Genomic DNA, 7,608 nt, shown 5'->3' on the forward strand with positions numbered 1-7,608 from the left:
TGAAGTGAGCAAAGCCTTCTTAAGTATTTCAAAAGCTTCTACACAATCATCATCAAAGACAAAAGGAATATCTTTTTGCAATAAATTAGTCAGAGGCCTAGAGATTTTAGAAAAGTCCTTAATGAACCTCCTATAAAAACCGGCATGACCAAGGAAACTTCTTATACCTTTAATGTCCTTGGGACATGGCATCTTTTAATAGCATCAACTTTAGTTTTATCAACTTCAATACCTATTTCAGAAATTTTATGCCCCAAGACAATGCCTTCATTAACCATAAAGTGACACTTTTCCCAATTCAGGACGAGACTAGTGTCTTTACATCTCTGCAAAACTCGATCAAGGTTGCTCAAGCAATCATCAAAAGAGGATCCATAAATAGAGAAGTCATCCATGAATACCTCACAAATCTTTTCACAAAAGTTAGAGAATATAGCCATTATGCATCTTTGAAATGTAGCATGTGCATTACATAAACCAAAAGGCATACGTCTATAAGCAAAAGTACCGAAAGGGCAAGTAAAAGTAGTTTTTGATTGATCTTCCGCTGACATAGGTATTTGAGAGAAACTAGAATAACCATCTAGAAAGCAGAAATGTGTATGTTTGGATAGTCTTTCTAGCATTTGAATGATAAAAGGTAAAGGGTAATGATCTTTCTTAGTAGCTTTATTTAATTTAGGGAAATCAATTACCATCCTATAACCTATAATAATCCTTTGCGGGATCAATTCATCTTTATCATTAGGAACAACAGTAATGCCTCCCTTTTTGGGAACACAATGGACGGGACTTACCCATCCACTATCAGCAACGAGATAGATTATACCTGCCTCAAGGAGCTTTAGTATCTCCTTTCTTACCACTTCTTTCATCTTAGGATTTAACCAACGTTGAGGATCTCTAACTGGTTTGGCATCTTTCTCCACTTTTATTTTGTGTTGGCATAGAGTGGTACTAATGCCCTTAAGATCATCCAAAGTATATCCAATAGTAGCACGATGCTTCTTCAGAGTTTTCAATAATCTTTCCTCTTCCTGCTCTAAAAGGTTAGCACTAATAATAACATGATATATCTTCTTTTCATCAAGATAAGCATATTTAAGATTATCAGGTAATGGTTTGAGCACAAACACAGGATCACCCTTGGGTGGAGGAGGATCCCCTAGGAATTCAACAGGCAAATTGTGTTTCAGAATAGGACCCTGTTGAAGGAAGACTTCATCTATTTCCCTTCTTTCATTCATAAACATATCATTTTCATGGTCTAGCAAATATTGTTCTAATGGATCAGCAGGAGGTACGGCAATAGAAGCAAAACCAATTATTTCATCCTTAGTAGGAAATTCTTTATGATGGGGTTGTGTACGAAATTTAGCAAAATTAAACTCATGTTTCATATCCCCCAAGCCAATTGTAACAACATCCTTTTCGCAATCGATCTTAGCATTAACAGTATTCAAGAAGGGTCTACCAAATATAATGGGACAAAAGCTATCTTGTGGGGAACCAAGAACAAGAAAATCAGCGGGATATTTAACTTTCCCACACAAGACTTCAACATCTCTAACAACCCCAAATGGTGAAATAGTATCTCTATCGGCAAGCTTAATTGTAACATCAATATCTTCTAGCTCAACAGGTGCAATATCATGCATAATTTCTTCATATAAGGAAAAAGGTATTGCACTAGCACTAGCACCCATATTACATAAGCCATGATAACAATGATATCCTATTTTAACAGAAATAACAAGCATGCCTACAACAGGTCTATGTATCTTAACATCGGGTTTAGCAATGTTAGCAGCTTCACCACAGTAGTAAATAACATGCACATCTATATTATCATCCAAGAGATCTTTAACCATAGCAATACTAGGTTCAACTTTAATTTGCTCAGTAGGTGTATATGTTCTAGTATTACTCTCACGAACCACAGTTGAAGCTTTAGCATGATCCTTTATTCTAATAGGAAAAGGTGGTTTCTCAACATAAGTAGTAGGAACAATAGGATCATTATAAGTGATAGTATTTTCTTCAACTGTAATAGGTGAAACTACTTTTACTTCATTAGGAGGATTATATTTAAAGCACTTCTCCTTAGGGATATCAACGTGGGCAGCAAAAGATTCACAGAAAGAAGCTACTATCTCAGAGTCAAGTCCATATTTAGCGCTAAATCCACGAAAAGCATCGGTATCCATAAAAGATTTAACACAATCAAACTTAGGTGTTATACTTGACTCCTTACCATTGTCGGAACCCCAATCTTCAGAGTTGAGTTTAATTCTTTCCAATAAATCCCACTTGAATTCAGTAGTCTTCAGCATATAAGAACCAACACAGGAAGTATCGAGCATGGTGCGATCATTGAGAGAAAGCCGAGCATAATTTTTTTGAATAATCATTTCTCTTGAGAGCTCATGATTGGGGCATGAATATAACATTGACTTAAGCCTCCCCCAAGCTTGAGCGATGCTTTCTCCTTTGCGAGGCCAGAAATTATATATGTAATTACGATCACGACGAACAAGATGCATAGGATAGAACTTCTGGTGAAATTCCAACTTCAATCGTTTATAGTTCCAAGATCCTGTATCGTCACATAGCCTATACCATGTCAATGCATTTCCCTTCAAAGATAAAGGTAAGACCTTCCTTTTAACAATATCATCGGGAATACCTGCAAGCTTAAATAATCCACAAACTTCATCCACAAAGATAAGGTGTAAATCAGGATGCAATGTTTCATCTCCTGCAAAGGGGTTAGCTAGCAGTTTCTCTATCATACCTGAAGGAATCTCAAAGTGAACATTTTCAGTAGGTTGAGGAGAAACTCTTTGCTCTACTGGTCGGGGTGAAGATACCCCGAACAAGCCCCTCAAAGGATTATTTTCCATAGTAACAAGTGACAGAAAATTTCAGCACACTATATAAATGTTTCCTTACCAAGTTCCACTCACCAAAGGCGCTTCACTCCCCGGCAACGGCGCCAGAAAAGAGTCTTGATGACCCACAAGTATAGGGGATCTATCGTAGTTCTTTCGATAAGTAAGAGTGTCGAACCCAACGAGGAGCACAAGGAAATGACAAGCTATTTTCAGTAAGGTATTCTTTGCAAGCACTGAAAATGTAGGTAACCGATAGTTTTGTGATAAGGTAATTTGTAACGGGTAACAAGTAATGAAAGTAAATAAGGTGCAGCAAGGTGGCCCAATCCTTTTTGTAGCAAAGGACAAGCCTGAACAAATTCTTATAATGAGAAAAGCGCTCCCGAGGACACATGGGAATTATCGTCAAGCTAGTTTCATCACGCTCATATGATTCACGTTCGGTACTTTGATAATTTGATATGTGGGTGGACCGGTGCTTGGGTACTGCCCTTTTTTGGACAAGCATCCCACTTATGATTAACCCCTATTGCCCGCAACTACAAAGGAAGTATTAAGGTAAACCTAACTATAGCATGAAACTAGTGGATCCAAATCAGCCCCTTACGAAGCAACACATAAACTAGGGTTTAAGCTTCTGTCACTCTAGCAACCCATCATCTACTTATTACTTCCCAATGCCTTCCTCTAGGCCCAAATAATGGTGAAGTGTCATGTAGTCGATGTTCACATAACACCACTAGAGGAGAGACAACATACATCTCATCAAAATATCGAACGAATACCAAATTCACATGACTACTAATAGCAAGACTTCACTCATGTCCTCAGGAACAAACGTAACTACTCACAAAGCATATTCATGTTCATGATCAGAGGAGTATTAATATGCATTAAGGATCTGAACATATGATCTTCCACCAAGTAACCAATTAGCATCAACTACAAGGAGTAATCAACACTACTAGCAACCCACATGTACCAATTTGTGGTTTTGGATACAAGATTGGATACAAGAGATGAACTAGGGTTTGAGAGGAGATGGTGCTGGTGAAGATGTTGATGGAGATTGACCCCCTCCTGATGAGAGGATTGTTGGTGATGAGTTGGTGATGATTTCCCCCTCCCAGAGGGAAGTTTCCCGGCAAAACAGCTCCGCCGGAGCCCTAGATTGGTTCTGCCAAGGTTCCGCCTCGTGGCGACGGAGTTACGACTCGTAAGCTTGCCTCTGATGTTTTCCAGGGTGAAAGCCTTCATATAGCAGAAGATGGGCACCGGAGGGCCAACAGGGGGCCCAGGAGACAGGGGGCGCGCCCAGTAGGGGGGGTGCCCCACCCTCCTGTCCAGGGTGTGGGCCCCCTCTGGTACTTTATTTGCTCAAAAATTCTTATTAATTCCAAAAATGACTTTCGTGGAGTTTCAGGACTTTTGGAGTTGTGCAAAATAGGTTTCCAATATTTGCACCTTTTCCAGCCAGAATCCCAGCTGTTGGCATTCTCCCTCTTCATGATAAACCTTGTAAAATAAGAGAGAATACCCATAAGTATTGTGACATAACGTGTAATAACAACCCATAATGCAATAAATATTGATATAAAATCATGATGCAAAATGGACGTATCAATCACTAGTTAAAGTTTTGACATCTTCAAACCCACTTTTATCAATTTTTTCAACAAGATTTTCACCCTCCGAATTATCGAGACGCCTTCTGGATAAATTTGAGTCTTCTCCAGTCCCTTCATCATCAATTTTAATTTTGCTAAACAGAGAATCAATAGAAGAAGCACCAATCATTTTAAGATCTTCATCACTTTTATGAAAGCAATCACTAGAAAACGCTTTTTCTAAAAATTCTCTTCTAGCTCTAAGCATAGCAGTTCTTTTCTTACTTTCATCCATAGAAACATAAAGAAATTTAATTGATTCTTCTACCTTGGGCACAAAAAATTTCATCTTGAGATTTTCTACATCATGAGATATTCTATCAATACTTCTAGACATATCATCAATCTTATTCAACTTTTTTTTCTATTGTAGCATTGAAAACCTTTTGAGTATTGATAAATTATTTAATATTATTCTCAAGATCAGAGGTATTCCTATTATTATTATAAGAGGGATTACCATAGGAATTACCATAATTATTAGAGTAATTACTAGGAAAAGGCCTAGGATTAAGATTACCTCTATAAGCATTGTTATTAAAATTGTTTCGCGAGATAAAATTCACATCTATGGCATCACTATTTTGCTCAATCAAAGTAGACAAAGGCACATCATTAAAATCAATAGGAGCACTTTTATTAGCAATCAATTTCATAAGAGCATCAACTTTTTCACTCAAAGAAGAAATTTCTTCAACCGAGTTAACTTTTTTACTAGTAGGAGCTCTTTCGGTTTGCCATTCTGAATAATTCGCCATAATATTGTCTAGCAATTTAGTAGCTTCACCCAAAGTAATTTCCATAAATGTACCACCCGAGGCGGAATCTAAAAGATTTCTAGAAACAAAATTCAATCCTGCATAAATTTTTTGTATGATCATCCAAAGATTTAACCCATGAGTTGGGTAATTCCTCAGCATCAATTTCATCCTTTCTCAAAATTGTGCAACATGCTCATGTTAAAGTTTTTTGAAATTAATGATCTGGGTTCTCAGGGAAATATTTTTTGCGGCCGGAAAATACTTAGTAATAAAGGCATCTTTGAACTTATCCCAAGAATCTATACTATTGCGAGGCAAAGAAGAAAACCAAAATTTTGCACGATCTCCCAAAGAAAATGGGAATAATTTCAACTTCACAATATCATTGTCCACATCTTTTTTCTTTTGCATATCGCATAATTCCACGAATGTGTTATGATGGGACGCGACATCCTCATTAGGAGTACCGGAAAATTGATCTTTCATAACAAGATGCAGCAAAACGACATTAATATTACAAGACTCCGCACTAGTGGCGGGAGGAGCAATCTGAGTGCTAATAAATTCATTATTGTTGGTATTGGAGAAATCACACAACTTGGTGTTATCTTGAGTCATGGTGACTACGCAACAAGATTGCACTCAAAAACAGATCTAACGAGAAAAACGGCAAACGAAAAAGAGGGCGAATAAAACGGAAAATTTTTGTGAAGTGGGGGACAGGAAAACAAGAGGCAACTAATGTAAATTGCAAGGAGATGAGATTTGCAACTAGGAACCTAGTAGATGTTGATGATGTCTCCCTGGCAATGGCGCCAGAAATTAGCGAGTTGTCGGGAGACTATCTTAACTTGATCCTCCCCGGCAACGGCGCCAGAAATTCCTTCTGATGTTTACTTGAAGTACGTCGGTATTTCCCCAAAGCGGAAGGGATGATGCAGCACAACAACGGTAGGTATTTCCCTCAGTGATGAGACCAAGGTTATCAAACTAGTAGGAGAACTATGCAACAGCACGTAAACAACACCTTCACACAAAGAACAATTACTTGCAACCCGACATAAGAGAGGGGTTATCAATCCCTCACGGGTAAAAAGATAGGTAAAATTGTAGTAGATTGGATAAATAGATCTTGCGGGAACACGAGATAAAATAAATAACTAAAAATTGTAGCAAGGTATTTTTTTGTGTTTTTGGATTTATAGATTGGAAAATAAAAGCAAATAAAAATAGATATCGAAGGAAAGTATAATAAAGAAGAGACCCGGGGGCCGTAGATTTCACTAGTGGCTTCTCACGAGAAAAATAGCATACGATGGGTAAACAAATTACTGTTGGGAAATTGATAGAACTTAAAATAATCATGATGATATCCAGGCAATGATCATTATATAGGCATCACGTCCAAGATTAGTAGACCGACTCCCGCCTACATCTACTACTATTACTCCACACATCGACCGCTATCTAGCATGCATCTAGTGTATTAAGTTCATGGAGAAACGGAGTAATGCAATAAGAATGACGACATGATGTAGACAAGATCTATTTATGTAGAAATAGACCACATCTTGTTATCCTTAATAGCAACGATACATACGTGTCGGTTCCCCTTCTGTCACTGGGATCAAGCACCGTAAGATCGAACCCATTCCAAAGCACCTCTTCCCATGGCAAGAAAAATCAATCTAGTTGGCCTAACTAAACCAAAGATTTGAAGAATAAATAAGAGGCTATAAGTAATCATCCATATAAGAGATCAAAAGACTCTAATAACTTTCATGGATAAAAACATAGATCTGATCATAAACTCAAAGTTCATCGGATCCCAACAAAACACCGCAAAAAGAGTTACTTCAAATAGATCTCTAAGAGACCATTGTATTTAGAATCAAGAGAGAGAGAGAGAGAGAGGAAGCCATCTAGCTACTAACTACGGACCCATAGGTCTGCAATGAACTACTCACGCATCATCGGAGAGGCACCAATGAGGATGATGAACCCCTCTGTGATGGTGTCTAGATTGGATCTAGTGGTTCTGGAACTTGTGGCGGCTGGAATTGATTTTCGTCGACTCCCCTAGGGTTTTTGGAATATTGGGCTATTTATAGAGCAATGAGGTGGTGCAGGAGGTCACTGAGGTGGGCACAACTCATTAGGGCGCGCCTGGGCCCCCAGGCGCGCCCTGGTGTCTTGTGCTCACCTTGGGCCCCCTCTTCGATACTTCTTTGGCCCACTGGATGACTTTTGTTCCAAAACAATCCACAAAAGTTTCACTATGTTTGG

This window comes from Triticum aestivum, chromosome 5B, assembly GCF_018294505.1.
Source record: "Triticum aestivum cultivar Chinese Spring chromosome 5B, IWGSC CS RefSeq v2.1, whole genome shotgun sequence".
NCBI classification, from domain to species: domain Eukaryota; kingdom Viridiplantae; phylum Streptophyta; class Magnoliopsida; order Poales; family Poaceae; genus Triticum; species Triticum aestivum.